The sequence below is a fragment of the Sarcophilus harrisii genome, chromosome 2 (genome assembly GCF_902635505.1).
Source record: "Sarcophilus harrisii chromosome 2, mSarHar1.11, whole genome shotgun sequence".
Taxonomy (NCBI): domain Eukaryota; kingdom Metazoa; phylum Chordata; class Mammalia; order Dasyuromorphia; family Dasyuridae; genus Sarcophilus; species Sarcophilus harrisii.
Window position 1 is genome coordinate 257,061 of NC_045427.1, and position 17,880 is coordinate 274,940.

The window sequence follows — 17,880 nt, forward strand, 5'->3', positions numbered from 1 at the left end:
AAGGTTTCTCTGCAGTATGGGTTCTCTGATGTCTTTTAAGAGCTCCCTTTTGTGTAAAAGCCTTTCCACACTGGTTACATTCATAAGGCTTCTCTCCAGTGTGAATACTGTGATATGTATTAAGAGTTCCTTTTTCTCTAAAAGCCTTTCCACACTGCTTACATTCATAAGGTTTCTCTCAGTGTGGGTTCTTTGCTGTCCAATCAGAGATCTCTTTTCTCTAAAGCCCCTTCCAGAATGCTTACATTCATAAAGTTTATCTTCAATATGGCTTCTCTGATGTGTAAGAACAGATTCCTTCTTTCGAAAAGCCTTTCCACACTGGTTACATTCAAAGGGTTTCTCTCCGATGTGGGTTCTCTGATGTCTATTAAGAGATCTCTTTTCTCTAAAGGCCTTTCACACTGTTTACATACATAAGCTTTCTCTACATTGTGGGTTCTCTGAGCTCCCTTTTATCTAAAAGTCTTTCCACATGGATTATATTCATGAGGTTTCTCTACAACATGGGTTCTCTGATGGTTAGTAAGACTGCTCTTATGTCTAAAACCCACATCGGTTCCATTCATAAGGTTTCTCTCCAGTGTGGATTCACTAAAATCCAATAAGATTTTCCTTTTTCATAAAACCTTTTCCACATTGGTTACCTTTGTAATGTCTCTCTAGAAGCTGGATTCTCTTATGTGATGCACGGTTTTCTCTCCAAGTAAAGTCTGAGGAACCATCACCGATGAATCTCTGCATGTGAGTTTTCACCAGAGAATGACTTTGCTTTGCTGTAACTTCCTTCATTCCAAGTCTGATCTCTCCTTCCAAAACGAAAAAAAAAAGAAAAAATAATAAAACAAATATAGCCATGATGTAGGCACTTATTTATATATTTCTTTGTTTATTTATTTATATCCCTGTTCATCCGTGAGAAGCAGCAATACTTATTTTCTTTCTTCATAGGCAAAGAGAAAAATCCTAAATGAACAGAACCAATCATTTTAAATCCCATTAATTTACATCACAAATATAATTTAATATCTATGGAGCTTCATGCACATTTACATTGGAACTTCCCACTAAACCTGTGACATTACAGACAGTGCCTTCATTCTCATGGGAGCACAACTCAGGTCATCAGCTCAGAATGGCTGAGTGATTTGATCCAAATTCCAACAGTTTAGACTAGATTTTATATCTTCTAAATGGGCATGCACTGGCTACAGAATGTGACAAATTATCTCCTCTTAGTTTTTACCTTTCCCTTTCATTATTTGCACTTTCAATCCTTTTATTGTAGATGTGCCATTTGGTATATATATTAACTGCTCAAATGATTTCATGATCTATCCTGCCTATAACCATAACAAATTTCCATGAGGATCATTTTCAATTTTATTTTTTCCTACTATATTATCTGAGATCATATTTAGAATGCTAACACAGTTGTGTTTTTATTTACCTGAGATATAAGGGATTTTGTTCTGATCCATTCCTTTTTTTGAGATAGCTAATACTTATTTCTTTTTCAAAAAAATTATCACTGGGTGTCCCCTGCATATCCTAAAAAAAAAACCAATTTTTAAGAAATGTGTGAACATTTGCACACCTGAAAAGGTATCTCATATAAAAAATTGAGTTCATCATCCTGTGCTATGGGAGTTCCACTATTGCAATTATTTCCCTTTTAGAAGCTGACAAACCCCTTGAAGTATTGAGATAATGATCTAAGGGATCTGACCAAAAATATGCTAGTGGCACCTTAAACAGTAAATAAATTTCTGATTTGGTTACAAAAATGTCCCCTGGGAGAACAAAAATGTGCATAATTCCCCCTTAACAGCTGTTTTTCTCCTGAGATTTCAAGTTCTCATAATCACCAATACACTGCTTTCTAGGACTGAGCAGTCATTCTGTCAAAATCTGAATATTTGACTTTTCAACTTGAAATCAGATTGTTTCTATAAGGACTTTCATATACAAATGGGCACAGGAGTGCAATGATCCTCAGGGGCTGTCTCTCCCTGGACCAGGGTAGTTCTCTTCCTCCTGGGTTACCTAGCAACCCCATCTCATCCAATCTCTAATCCCCTGATCAAGATGTTACCTGGGTCTGCATTCCTACAGCAATGTTGGCAGGCTATTTGAAAACCATGGTCAGGAGGCTGGGACAGGAGAGGCCATCATGAAATCACCATGGAAGGCCACAAGTTTTCCAGAAAATCAGACCTTAAAGTGCCGCTCATGGACAAGTATAAGATTGTTTTCTAATTTGAAGATATTCTCTATGTACTTTCTTCTTTTATCTGGCAGTTTTTCAAAGGAATTGCTTGGCACCATGGTTTTGTCATTCAGTAGGGTTGCAGTTCCTATCCTTTTAAAGGTTGTGAGTATATAATTATTACTTGAAAACAATATAAAGCACTATTTGTAATTGACCCTTGAGTACATTTGTCATCTAGTACAATTTTTGTTATGAGCCAATGGAAATTTAATTTTAATGTATTTTTAACAATAAATAACTATTTCTTTTGTTTGGCTAGAGATTAAAAAATGAATTTCATTGTCTCAACAGGAGCTTGCCCAATACTCCTGCTATTTTCTGTCTCATACAAGTATGGCCATTTTCATCATATTTGTTCCAAAATATCAATACAATTACAGTGGATAGACTATGGGTAGGGCCTTGATTCAGGAAAACCAGACTTTTAATCCTACCTCAGAAGCTTGCTACTCAAGTTATAGGACCTCTGTTTGATTCAGTTTTCTTTATCTGTAAAATGGGCTTAATAATATCAGCAAAGTCCTCAGGTTGCCATGAGGATAAAATAAGACAATGCTGTGCATGACACACAGTGCTGTATAAGTACTAGCTACTTTATTTCATTTTGACTATTTCCTCTCCTGTTCTGCTTTCCTTCTTAAACCATGATTATCCCCATCATTTAATGATGTACTAAGGCACTAAATTTATTCACAGTGGGTTTCTCCATAGTCGCTGGGGTATTGTCTGCCCCACCATTCTGTGACCTCCATGAGAGCAGAGGATGTCCCTTACGTCACTTTATGTTCCTGGTGCTCAGCCCAGGGCTGCCATGTACAAAGCCCTTAATTGTTTACTGACTAGAAGAAGTTCTAAGAAATGGCTCATCAGGAGAATTCCATTGCCCCAAATTCCAAACAATGACTTCTAATAGGATCACAGATGATCACTGGAAGGGATGTACAGGGCCATGGAGTGTGAACCACTCATTTTATAGATGGGAAACCAAGGTTCACTGAGGAGCCAATGACACTGTTGCTAAGAAATATCCTACAATGAAGTCCAAGTCTGATCTTTCTCCCCCAAACTGAACACTTACTTCAGGGTAACTCCTAGAAACCTCTTATAACCATAGCTCTTATATACCTGTTTCCAAATCACTCACCTGGAGAGTAGCTCCTGAGGCCTTCTTGGTCCAGCATCCAAGATGCTTCCCTTTGCTCAAAATAAGAGATCACCTCTTCTCTGAGAACTGGAAGCCCTGGGCATGGAAATCAGTTAGAGATGAAGATGGAGAGAGGTTTCTATTTTAGTTCTCTTTAGGGAAAGGGTGAGGATCCAGAGTTGCTCCATGTTGAAATCCAGCCCCTTTTTGTTGAGACATATATGTCTATACTCACACACTAGTGATTGTAAAGCAAGTAATCTAAAATAGAATGTGCCCCAGTATTTGTACAACTTCTTCTGAGAGAGAGGCAAAGGTCCTTCCTTCCACCTCCTATATTGTGAGGCTTCTTTCTGGCAGAAACTTCTGATCCCAAACCTGGGTAAAAAAGCTATTGGCCTGGGGCAGCCTCGGGCCTGATCATTAGGGACCTTGGACTTGGCACACCTTTTTTACAGAAAGATAGACTCATTCCATAGTTTCCACTATCTAGAAGTTAAAAGGGAATCAGTAGTACAGTGGAGAGTCCTGGGCATAGAGTCATGTGTACCTGAGTTTGAATTAAGCCTTGGACAATTACTAACTGTCTACCTCTGGCAAGTCAGTTAAACACTGTTTGCCTCAGTTTCCTCAACTCTCAAATGGGGATAAAAATATCAGCCTAACTTGGAAAGGTAAGATGGGAATAAAGTGACACAATATTTGATTTTATTTTTAATTATAAACAAGCATTTCCATATCACAGTAAAATAAAAATGGTAATTGCACATGAAACTGTCAATCTACAATGCACAATTTGCTATTCCCTTCAAATACACTACAAAATGATCAAGTAAATTTTTTCTCTTCACTTTGCCTGGCCCCACCTTAGAGATGGAAGCTCTTATATAGAAATATATATATATATATACACACATACATAGATTAATAATAAACACATGCACGCATGCATATATATGTCGATAATGTACACATATATACATTTTTGAAATTCTGCTGTATGTATGTCTGTTTATCAGTGTTTTTTCTCTGAATGCAAATAGCATCTTGATTTTTTTTTTCATGAATTTAGCTACTTAGGATAATCAAAATAACTTAGTTTCTGGAAGTTGTTCTTAAATAATATTGTTATTGTATTGTAAAGGAAACCCATGGCACAGCAACTGACAAATAGCAGGTAGAAATAATTGCCTATTGCCTTCCATTCCTTTTCCACCACTTTTGCTGCAGTTTGATGGCAACACAAAAGAAGGTAAAGGAGAAAATTCCTATACAAGGGACAACTATGTGGTTTGGGCTACAAATTGATGCTTATTGAAAAGAAGAATATTGCAAAATTATTTGAAAAAAAATCCTGAAAATAAATAATTTGAAAGGAAAAGATGCCTGAGCAATTTTCAGATCTTTGGCAGATAAAATTCATTTCCAGGTAGAGTTTTACCTCTAAGATAATTTCTGTGTTGGAGATGCTTCCACACTGATTTAATCTTTGATCTGGTAATTGGCAAGAGAGAGTTTCAGGACCAAAAAAGGACATCCCCAGATCCTATCATATAACGCAAAGACAATCCCTTTGCCTTCTCTTTCCCCACCCCGAAATCCTGCACCCTGGGGAATGAAGGTATGCCCTTTGATTATAGACTTCTTACCCAGGGAGAGCAGGTTCCGGGCATTCTCCACCATGACTTCTTTGTACAACTCCTTCTGAGAGGGGTCCAAGAGACCCCACTCTTCCTTGGTGAAGTTCACAGCAACATCCTTGAAAGTCACCACCTCCTAAACCATCAAAAATCATAAGATAAACAGCTGAAAACCTTTTAGAATTAAAAGAGTGAAATCCTCTTATATATACAGGAGCAAACTGAAACAGAGACAGGATTTTCCCAAATAATCTTTATGAGTGTCAGAGTCAACCCTTAAACTTGTGGTCATTAAGAGATTGATTGAATTTAGGATCAGTGGAAATAAAGCTGAGGAATGAGTTATTACACAAAGCATGATGGAACTGCATCCTAGGGCCAAAGGGCACATGCCTTTAATGGATTCTTCCAAAATCTTTCCTTGGTAGCCCTACTCCATTTCCTATTTCCCACTCCTTGGGCCTATTTTCTTTCTTCACTTTATCTATAATCTCTTCTCTTATATATACCACTAGAAATGTGCTTTCAGCTGTTCTTATCATATTCTTGCAGAATTAAAAGGACATCCCATTCCCAGGTAAAATCATTAAAGCAACAATCTTAGAGGTCACAGAAGACCACATACTTGTTCATTTTCTAGGTCCAAGAGGCCTGATAAAGGACCAAAACTTCCTGATAGGGGCAGCCTCTTTTGCTATCCCTAATAGCCTTTACCATGACTTATCTGTATGCTTTTGTAGGAATAGAGCTCCTGATGGCCAAGAGAAATATTCTCAGATTTCTTTCTGCATCTTCCTCAAATCACATCAACTTCCTGAAAGGGATCTCAGAATGAAAACTCCCAGAAAATCATCACCAAAATGTAGAGCTGCCAAGTCAATGAGAAAAATCCTGCAAGCTGCCAGAAAGAAAATCCTGTCTAGCTCAAGTCCCAAGGAACCACCATTAGGATCATACCTAATTTGGCAGCAACTTTATTAAAGAGCAGAGAACTTGGAATGGGATCTGACAGAAGGCAAAGGGCATGATCTTATGGCCAAGAGCAAATTATAAAGCAAAAAAAATACAGTGCTATCAGGGAAAAGGGCCTTTAATGAAAATCCTTCTAAGCACAGCTAAGGAAAAGACTATAATTGAAAAAAAACTTTAGAAGGTCAAACATAAGTAAAGAGAAATGCAAAAAAAAAAAAATCCAGAATGAACTAGCCTCAGGGACTCAAAATGAAAAAAACAAAATATTTATATTCAATTATGGTGAGATAACATGTGTCGCCTAACATCCCTATTTGGGCTCACATAGGGAATCAAAGTAGAATAAAACTGGAAGTGGTTCTGTCATGTCTTGATGATCTTAAGGGGAAAGTAGGGAAGAGGATGGAGAGAAAGGAGGGCTTTGTTATTGTTATTTCTGGCAAGGAGGGTGTGCAGGTAGACATCTCTACAAACAAGGGGGTGGGGACATCTGAACCTCAGTCATCTAGTCAAAGGAAGGAAGAATAAATGACATAGGAGAATGAATGGAGAAATTCAACATACTCCCCAGTGAAAAGGGTGAAGAAGAAATAGGAGGGAGTCATAGGGAGGATAGATGAAGAGAGGGATCAGTCCTGAGTAAAACAAAGTCAAAGGATGTTCACGAATACAGTTTGTTCTTTTTTTGGGGGTAAAGTGAATCTGAGGAATTGATCAGAGTTGCTGTGTACATACACAAGTGTACTGCAGGCATGTGACATGTACATATGTGTGTGATGGATGGGGAAGGTATGGGTAAGTCAGAGCCATAAATGTAAGGGCTCACTATGGTGACCTCGGCTTAGCACAATGACCATTCAGGATTGCTGAGGAACAATGAGAAATCACACTGTTGTCTGCTTCTTAAAGATGGCAGATTCTGGTGTAGAAGGAGAAATAGGTTTTAGGATGTCAGCAAGTGGATCTTTTTATTGTTCAGAGGGATTGTACTTTGAGTGAATGGGTTTGCTTTTATTTATGTTCTCAGGGGAGGGGGAGCAGGTGAAAAGTGAGACAATGGGTCTTGGGTGGTACAAATGTATGTGTGTTTGTGTTTGTGCGTCTGAGTGTATATATATATATATATATATATATATACATATACACACACACATAAGATCATTGATCAGTCAGTTACTGTGGCTTCATGAGGACATGTTGCTGACCTCTGGAGGTATATTATTTAGATAAAACTGTGAGAAATTGTGCTTCAGGAGCTTCAGGGAAGCATGATCATAGGAGACCAAGAGGAGAAGAGACTTTGGGTGGAGAGGAGTTCTGGGTAGGCCCAAAGAGAGCAGATCTGATCCCTGGGGAATGGAGAAGTAAGTAGAGGAGCTCCTCAGTCCTTTGTAATGAGGAGGAATGTAAAACCAACAGGGAGAGTGTGTGTGTATCTCAGTGCCCAAGATGCCAGGCACATAAGGAATCAGCTGGGCAGGACAGGGTTGTTATTACTGTTTCCCCCTATTTTTGTAAAAAAATGATCCATCCATCAGGCCCTGCCAGCTCCACAGCCCATCCTCCCTGTCTATAGAAAAGGCTGTGACTGCTGATGTTGGTCAGGTCTGTGGATGAACTGCACTCACCTGAGGAAGAGGTCCAAGTCTCCTCGGGCCCATTCCTTCTGGCTCCTGGCTCTCTGTGGAAGTAGCAAAGCAACCAGAGTGACTCCATTTTGTCAAAATCTTCCCTTTAGTCTCTGTTCTTTATCTCAGGGTCTTGTTGCTCCCACCCTTGAGGGACCCACAGAAGTAACAACAGCCAAAGGTCTTATCAACAGAGGTCAGACCTAACCTTGGGAGGCTTTAATTCTAAGCCTCTCTGAAAACCAATAGAAAGGCCAGGAACTCCAGGAGTCCCTCCCTTTTTTATGTCTGCATAGAAAATCCCAGCTTCCCTCATCTTAGTTACAGGCTAACAGTTTTTGATTTCATAGCATGGAGATTGCTGTTCGGAGCCCTGAGAGTAAAACTGTTTTAATTTCACCCTACTTTTGGTGTCTTTCTTTGACCCAATCCCTGCTTGGGCCAGGTCAGGTCAACCGAAGAAGCTGGAGAGGGAGAAGCATCCCAGAGGAAGAGAGGCTTTTCTACTCTTTTTCTAAGCAGGAGGCAAGCCTCCAGGGATTCCTGGTAGAATATGAGGTCCCCCAGGAGTTTCAAAGGCACTGCCCATTCCCCTGGGGGAGAGATTGCATCCTATAGAACAGTGCAGGGAGGGTCAGGATTGGAAAGGGAGGTGGTCTGAAGAGGAAGACTGCTCCCCTCCATCTTTTACTCCTCTTCTCCTCCTTCCTCTCCCCATCTTCCCACAGAGACCCCAGAGATAAAAGTTGGTATGGGATCCCAAATGGCAGAAGACCAGTTAGACTCCCTGGCTCTTCAGTCAGACCTCTTCACAATACCTGGTATTCTGTCTCCTGAAGTCCCCTTTCCCCAGCTAACACACACATTATCCTTCCAGATAACAGACTGCCTTCTTTGGTTAGGAAGGAGGGAAAGTGGGAAGGTGGAGATGGGAAAGGCTCTGCAATGGAGGCCCTAGGAAATGACCAGGGGAAGCCTGAGCCTGGGACACAAAACCTAGTCTGAGATTCAACTCTGAGGGCTCAGAGAGAAGAGGGTCCAGGGAAGTAGGAGATCTGGGGACCAAGGGTGGGGTCTGGGAGACAAGACAAACCAATATAGATCATGACATGGAGGTCAGAGCCAATGGAATGAGAGAATTGCTCCTGATGGACAGCTGAGCCTGGGAAAGCAGATGGATTATAGCCTGAGCTCTACCTAGGAGCTGGGGAGGTCTGCTAGGATCTTTTGGTAAGCTTAGACTCGGTGTCTTAAGGCAGGACAGCTGAATCTCTAATTAAGACATGGGGTGGGGAGATGATGGGTCCTGGGTCCTGATCAGAAGGCTGAAATTAGGACTCCTAGATTTTTATGTACAAAATCTGAAGTCTGGGAAATGTGACCCAAAGGAAAATCTGGGCAAGTTTGGGAAGTGACTGGGAATCTGGAAAAGTTTTAGAGGTGGGGAGTTCATCCAGCAGACAGGCATGGTAGAAAGGTGTGCTCTTGGTAGACCTGGAGGTCATGTATTAAAAGGTCAGAAGAGGAGACCTAAAGGAAAGGGCAGCCAGTGGAAGCCAGGAAATATCGGGGATGCTGGCTCAGACCTACCTGAGAGCTGCAAGCACATGTCTGGGTGCCAGAGTGCCGAGTAATCTCAGCTCCAAGGGAAAGGAGGGAAGAGAAAGGAGCTTCCAGGGGAAAAGGGGAGGGACTGGAACTCTGGTGAGGGGGTGGGGAAGAGGACAGAGATTATGAGCTCCCATGGAAAAAAGGAAAGAGAGATCTGAGCTCCCAGGGAAAAAAGCAGACATCTGACCTCTGAAGGAAAAAAAGGAGAGAGACCTGAGCTCCAAGGGAAAAACGGAGAGAGACATGAGCTCCTAAGGAAAAAAAAAAGGGGAGAGACCTGAGCTCCTGGGGTGAAAAGGAGAGAGATCCGATCTCCTAAGGTAAAAAGCAGACAGATCTGATCTCTGAGGGAAAAAAGGAGAGAGATCTGAGCTTCTAGGGGTAAAAGGAGAAATCTTAGCTTCTGGAGGAAACAGGAGAGAGCTGAGTTGCCAGAGAATAAGGGGAGAGACCTGAACTCTCAGGGAAGGTAAAGCTATTTCTACTGCAGGGAAGGGAGGAGCAGAAAGGCAGAGTGACCGCAACTCAGATTTCCTGCTTCTATCCAGCCGACCTGGGAGTTTCTTGCTGGTCCCACCACTGTCTGGCCCCTGAATTCTTGAGCCTTTCCTCACCCAGAGCCAGTACTTCAGCCTGCCAGTGCCTTTTTTATGTAAATCCTGCCCCCATCACACAAAGATCTTCTGCCTTAAACTCCTCCTAGTCCTCCCAAGTCTTCCACAGTGCTCAAATTGCACCTGGGTAATCCCATTCTAGGCTGCTCATCTCTGAGAGTTCCTTTTCCCCAAGATTTCTGTCCCTTCCTTCCCTCCCACACTCACCTCCTTCTGCAAAAAGACTGCTCTGCTGAAACTCCTCACCAGACTAACCCAAAGTAAGGTATCCCATACTCTGAAAACTAGGAAGTAAAAAGTTCTTGGGAAAATCAGGGTGCTATTTACCATTTGTAACTATAAATATTGTATTGAATTCTCCCTTTGTAATTGTGATCTTTGACCCTTTATAAGGAGACCAGACCTTGAGGCAAACTACCCTTAAAATCCAGCATTAGAGCAATATGACGAGGAACAAGAACAAGGAAGAATAAGATTTTAATGTCATTGGATCAGAATTCCTCTGTGCTACTGTATAAGTACTGCTCACTTCTTTAGCCATCATTTTATTAGATTTTGACTATCCTCCCCATCCCATTCTACTCTCCTTAAACCATTATTATCCTCTCTAATTAATGATTTACTAAATCACTAGATTTAGTTCCAATGTATCCAGTCCACAGTGGAGCCCATAGTGATTTTCTACCTCATTGTTGATGTATTGTCTGTCCCACCAGTGTGTGACCTCCATGAGAGCAGGGTATGTTCTTTGTACTTCCTTTTGCTCCTGGTGCTTAGTCCAGGGCCTGGCATGTTGCAGGCACTTCACTGTTTGCTGACTTGAAGGAATAAGCTCATCTTGGATCACCTAATCTCTTCAGGCACTTTCAGGAGAATTTATGTCACCAAATCCCAAATACTCCTGGGTTGTAATGGGCTGAGGCTTGAGTTTATAAAGAAAGCAAGAAATGCTTGGTTTTTCTTTGCTTTTCCTTTTTTAAAAAATCTTTAGTTTAAAAATCAAAATCTAATTTCTCTTTGTGAATGGGGAATTTCCATTTAATGTCTCTTGCTGGATTGCACTTCTTCATCTGCTCTAGGCATTTTAGGGGAAACTCTGGGGCTTTGATACAGTCTCTCCCAGAAATCTTCAAAGTAAAAGGAGGAAAGGAGTTCTAGAGGAACTGCTAGAGGCAGACACTGCCAATCAGGGATAACAGCTAAGGAATTTGATTTGTCTCCTCAGTCAACTCTCCAAAGCATCACTTTAGTCCAGGAGTGAGGAACATCATGACTTCCTCGAACTTCAGAGTCTTTAAAGATCTTAGGTCTCCAAATACCACTGCTGTGGGGAGGAGCCATCACAGATTGCCATAGTAACATAGCCTTTTCGAGTCAGTGGATCAACCAACTTCAGACACTGCCCAACTGATACCTGGTAAAGTCGACTGTTTTTCCCAAGTATCCACTGTTGGGATCCTCCTGATCCATGGCACTTCATGAGTCTTGGTGGATCTGATGAACGAGTTTTTGACATATCCAAGCAAAGGAGATTATTTAAAATCAATTCATGTTCTTCATTATAAATCCAGACCTGATTTGGATCACTGTAATCACAGACCTTAAGAACTACAAGTCCTCTTTTCTGACTTGGGTGACCCTGAGCAGCCAAACATTTATTGGTTTGGAGGTGATAGAGCCATCCACGTTGCAGAATTTTGGGTCGTTTGGGTCCCCTGTTAATAAAAACAGGTTGTTGTGGTTTGGCATTGGGGCCAGACAGTTGCATCTCTGGGTAGATATTATCCAAATACCATTTAAATGATTTACAGCCCAGTTTTTTCCTCAATTCAACACGTTCGCTGATGTTTCCATAGCTTTTCAACTTCAATTCAGGTCTCAAAGAAAAATATTGTTCCTTATACTCATCCAACCAAACATGTGCCATTCTTAAAGAGTTGTGTGTCATGGTGTCCTGTCCTTCAGGAGACCCATACGGACGCCTTTTCCGGAAAATGTGTCCTACTCTAGAGCAAGGGATGATAAAGAGCTTGCCTCCACACATCCAGATCCTAAATGATATTTCTAAATTTTCACCTCCCCAGATATCCATGCCACTGTCATATTGTCCAAGTTCATTGAAATAGTGTCTGTTCATAGCAAATAAGCCGCCTGCCATTGCAGGTGACTTGATCGGTGCAATAGCTCCTTCTGGTCCTCCTAATTTAGAAAAGGGAACAAGATCCCATTTAAAGTGTAGATCCCAGTTGAATCCTCCACATACGATAGGAGAGGAGCTGTACATAAGTGTATCAGCACTGATAATATCAATCACAGGGCATACCACTGTCCTATGGTCTTCATGAATTGGAACCAGCAAAGGTTGTAGCCACATCTTGTTCACCTCACAGTGACTGTCTAGTAACACAAGAACTTCTCCTGTACCATGAGCTGCTCCAATCATTCTTCCTCAAATCAATCCCTCTCCTTTTTCATTCCTAACCACTTGAATTTTTCCAGGAAGATATTTTTGGACATAATCATCTAGTTCTCCTTTTAAATCATCAAATTCACTATTGTCATCTACTAAGATAATTTCATGAAGTAGATGGGCTGGTGTTCGATCTATGACACTATGTACTGTTCGAAGCAAGGCAGAAAAGGCCTCGTTGTAGAAACAAATCACAATACTGGCAGCTGGAAGGCCTGTTGGATATGACTTCAGCCCAGAAACCCGCTAGCAACCCCCATTTCCCTTTGGTGCTTTTCATCTCCCTTCCTGAGATGTCAGGTAGGTGTGATCATCTCCTTTTAGTGCTTTCACCGCCTTTTCTGAGAAGTCAGGGAGGCTGTGATCACCTCCCCTTGGGGGCTCTGACCTCCCTGAGGAGTCAGGGATGGCATGACCACCTGTGTTCTAAAATAAAAGAAAGCGGGAGATGTAATGGGCTGAGTCTTGAGTTGATGCACTGAGGTCCCAAGTACATGAGGCTAAATAGTAATTGGGCTATACTCTATTAATATACATGATTGCATAAATAATGCTCCATGCCCACTCTCCGTGCAAGTCCTGATGTGTTGTATAGGAAATGACGATTTTGGTGGGTGGAGGCAGAGAGAGAGACAGGAAAAGAAGTTGGTAGAGATTGGGCCTGGGTTCGAGACTTCGAGCTGCTGGTTGTGTGGCTGCTGGTCGAGCTAGCTTCTTGACTCAGATGCATACATTGCTATCGCTGATTCTTTTCCACCTCCGATCTTTCTTCACTGAGAATAAAGACTGACGATTTTCCCCTAACCTGAATTCCTGTCTCCTGCTGATTTAAAAATACACGATCTTCACACTGGGTGAAGTCCATAACCTGGTCATTGAATGTCATCAATTCCTAAAGCACCAAAAGTCATGAGATGTAGAGCTGAAAGACACTTCAGAGTCCAAGGTTTTTCAATTTTGATAGTGAAACTGAAGCTCAGAGAAGTGATTTGCTCAAAGGTCAGAGTACTGGTGTGTTAGAGGCAACTCTAGTTGTCATTAAGAGCCTGATTGAATTTTGAGAAAAATCATTTTATATTGTAATGATGAAGAAACTGAGGCAAGATAGAGATTAGAGTTTTAGTATTTTATTTATCGGAGAGTTTAATTGATTGACTGGACAGGACTCTTGTCTCAAAATATCCAGTGGTGAATGTGAGTTCTGTGACTTATACACAGAACATTAGAGTGGGAAGGGACTATCAATCTGGTTCTGACAGGATGGTGGGAGACACCTGACATTCTGGTAAATTGGGAGAAAGAAGAACAATGACAGGATGGGGGTAGGACCATAAATTCTTGATGCCACAAGGAATTAGGAGCCAGGAAGTCTGCATTCCCCCTTATCTTGTGTCTACATTGACAATTTATAACCTTAGAGCAAGTAGACCTCAGACTTAATGAACTGGAGGGGGGTTTTGTAACTAAGGGGATTGAGGCAGAACAGTTAAGGAAAGTGAAGCAGAACAATTTAGGGAAACTGAGTCAGGACAATAAAAGACAACTGTGGCACAACAATACGATGAGTTGGAATAAAATGTCTTATCGTGGAATGAAGCTCCCTGTGGAACCAGGATGAAAGTTTGTGTTTTATGTGAGAAATAGATGGATCTGTGGAAGAGAGCAAGAAGGTGATGGCAAATTTTTTCCACAGAAGACCTGATGGAAATGAACTGATATAAGTGATATGTTCTAAAGAAAATTCTGCAAAGAGTTCTTGAGAAGATAACTCTAAGCCTAACCCTAACCCTAACCCTAAATTCTCTGGAAGAATAAATTATATATTATCACTTAAAAGAGAACAAAGTTAAAGAAAAGATATATTTTGTTTTTTGAGAATCTGGAATAAAGTCTTATCTCATGAAACCATGAAAATGATTCTAAAAAGATATTCATCAGAATCTAGACTACACCTTGTGAAATGCTATTATCTGTTGTTCTACTGAGGACCTGAGGTCACTCTAGGCATGATATTGTCATGGGCAAAACAGCACATGCCTTTATTTATAATGGCTTTCATTTTTATATTTAATTATATTATTTCATTATGATGAGGGAGCTCCCAAACACTCTCTCTCTCTGACTTGGGGGATGAAATAGAAACTCCTTGAAGGAGAATATCTTCTTGAACCCATGCTCCCTCTGTAAAAGACTCTGTCCCAGTGAATCAGGATAAGTAGCTTCATTCTGTTAACCTGAACAAGATCAGCACACCCCTATTGATAACACTCACTACTGATTAGGCTCTCTATTGAGTTGAAGATTAGTCTAAGACTTCTCATTCAATTGAAAAATTCTCTATTCAAATGGAAGATTCTGGTCTGATTTCAACTCAGACTGTCCCTAGCCCACATAGCAGGTCATTCTGGTAAGTATTTGGGCCATGACTCCCTGAGTCTACCTCTAAGAAACAGTTGTGCATTTTCCTGGATGTGGCTGGAGTTTGTAGAATCTGGATCCTTAACTTTGTCGTTATTGACAAGGCCTTCTATGATTCTCTTCAAGGACACACTTACCCTTGAATGTGACTCTGATCAGGCTAAGTCTTTTAAGACCCTGAAAGCTAAACTGAGCTTTGCCCCAGCATGAGCCCTGCCTAATTTAGAATGTGGATGTGGATGAAAGGTGGGACCAAGGGACCTAGGAGTCTTGATTCTGTCCCTGGGCCCTGAGCCTGTACCGTTGCTTACTCAGGGCAACACAGCACTGAGACATCCATGCTCTTGTTTGTTGTTCCAAGTAAATGGGAACAGGTATCTAGACTCTGGGCTTATAGGAATGGTGAAAAGTACAGCACAGAAATCAATTCCTATAAAACAAGTAGCATCATGAGGAATAGAAGAGACAGTGGAGGCAGAGTTAGGCTCCACAGGACTTCTGGGCTAACATATACCTTAAGTATATCTTGAATAGATGTAAATCTTGAATAGATATATAAACAGGCTTTACATCAGGATCTGCTATGAGTTTCTTAACATGCAGTTAAGAGTATGACAGAGAGATTTATGTGCAATCACAATCCTTTGTTACATTAATGAATTAATGATAGGACTAAACCCTTCACCAGCCTCCTTACTCAGGAGATACTAAGGCATGGATGGAGATGGCCTCCCTTTGAAAATGAGTAATTGGGATTGCTGATTCCAAAGACCCACGTCAGTACAGGTAGTGGCCCACAAAGAACTTGAGGTATCAGAAGGAATAATAGTTATTGTTATGATCATTTTGTGAAAAATCATAGGAAAAACAGAAGTTGTTCATGAGGTTAAACAACAAGTCTATCAGATTACAGTGAAAACAAAGGAGCTGGTTTATCCAACATGGAGGGTTAGAGTCTTATCTAGTAGACATGAAATAGTAATATGAAAGTTACACAGAAGGTCTCTTCCCAATAGATTACCTGACATATTATCCACAGAAAGAAATGCAATACAGACAACAAGCCACTTATGGGGTTAAAAGTGGAATATCTTGTGGTACAGCTAAAATTTGGTTTCTTTTTAAAAAATAAAGCCTTTTATTCTCAAAACATATGCATAGATACTTTTCAACATTCACCCTTGCAAAACTTTGCCTTCCAAATTTTTTCCTCTTTTCCCTCCCATCCCCCAAACAGCAAGTAATCCAATATATGTTAAACATGTACAATCATATATATATATATATATATATATATATATATATATATATATATAACACACACACACACATATATATATATATATATATATATATATATATATATATACACACATATAAATTCACAAATATCATGGGGCACAAGAAAAATCAGATCAAAAAGAAACAAAAATGAAAAAAACAAAATGCAAATAACAGAAGTGGAAAAAAACTGTGTTATAATCCATATTTAGTCCTCATAGTCCCCTTTCTGGGTGCAGATGACTCTCCCCACAAGATTATCGGAAATGGCCTGAATCATTTCAGTATTGAAAAAAGCCATGTTCATCAGAATGGATCATCATATAATCTTGTTGCTGTGTACCACACATTTCCTCATTCTGTTTGCTTCACTTAGCATCAGTTGCTGTAAGTCTCTGAAATCATCCAGCTGATCATTTCTTATAGAACAATAATATTTAGTAATACTCATGTACCATGACTTATTCAGCCATTTTTCAACTTGTTGGAATCCAGTTCCAATAAATGGTGAGAGTGTGGCTATGAATTTAATATGCAAGAGCCTGGCAGAAAATCTCTCTATCAGTTGCATTTATTAATCTGAGGGCCAGAGTTTCCATATTCTTTAAGCTAGTGTTACTTTAATACCAGAATTAAACTAGTGTTCCATTAAAACCAGAAATAATCTAGTGTTGTATTACCACCAGCTCTCTCCAGATGTACATTCCAGGGTTAATATATAGACATTTTGGTTTAACATTAACTTTAGCTAGTGACTAACAGTAACAATAACAGAGTTGTAAATAGCAGCAACTAGCGGTAACAATTTATCGTGCAGAATCATAAATAGCACCAACTGGTGGTAACAGTGTAGCTGTCATGCAGAATCATGAATAGCAGCAATTAGTAATAACAATGTACCTGTTCTGTGGAATCATGACTAGCAGTAACTAGTGGTAACAATGTACCTATCAAGTGGAATCATGAATAACCGTAACTAGTGGTAACAATATATCTATCGTGCAGAATCATAAATAGCAGTAAGTAGAGGTAACAGTCCAGTTATCATGCAGAATCATGAATAGCAGTAACTAGCCATAACAATGTATCTATCATAACAGTCCTAAATAGGATAGTTCCTGATGCCTTCATCTGTTAGAATCCTTACAAAGTGTTAACTCATTAGAGTTGATGGAAACAATGCTTGTGTGCTTAGGATTTATACCTTTGGGAGAATTCACACATTAGAGCTCACACCTTTGAGAGTTTACAGGTTGGGAAATTTCAGTATTCAGTATGAGATTCATGAGTTTACACCTCCCACAATCCCACTCTTGGAGGAGGAGTCAACCTTTGAGTTTATACCCCTAAAAGAGCATAAAAAGAAGCTGAGTCATGGAATCAGTCAGTCAGTTTGGAAGATTGCCAGGAGTCGGAGTTCAGTTAGAGGCAGAAGCTGGAAGACAAGCTGCAAGAGCTCTGGGAATCAAGGAGGGAGATAGGCCTTTAAAGAAAGCTAACTGGGGTATTTTGGAAGAGACAATAAAAGACTGTACTTAAATCCCTGGATGCATTTGAAGTGATTATTACTTTGAACCGAAATCCAGGCTGCTTCCAGAAGCCCCCCCAAGAAATCTGCTCCCCGAGAACCATCATATATTAGAAAAAGAGAACACCACATTCATCCTGTTCCTGCATTCTTGACCAAGATTATCTTGAATTGATCTTGAGCATGTCTTTCATTCATCCCTGGGAGATAGTGAGCTAATACCTTGTTTTGCATTTCTGATTCTGCATTTCCTCAATTTTTATATTTGGCCACTAGATGTCACTGCTGTCCTTATTTATATT

The 17,880-nt window shown here is 40.3% G+C and overlaps 1 pseudogene across 1 annotated transcript; it reads right to left on the minus strand.

Annotated features, from left to right (window-relative positions):
• Nucleotides 1–11,035: 11,035 nt before the first annotated feature.
• Nucleotides 11,036–12,572, minus strand: LOC116421199 (annotated as a pseudogene). The gene has a single exon (XR_004231499.1). The product of XR_004231499.1 is annotated as a polypeptide N-acetylgalactosaminyltransferase 11 pseudogene (transcript).
• Nucleotides 12,573–17,880: the final 5,308 nt, after the last annotated feature.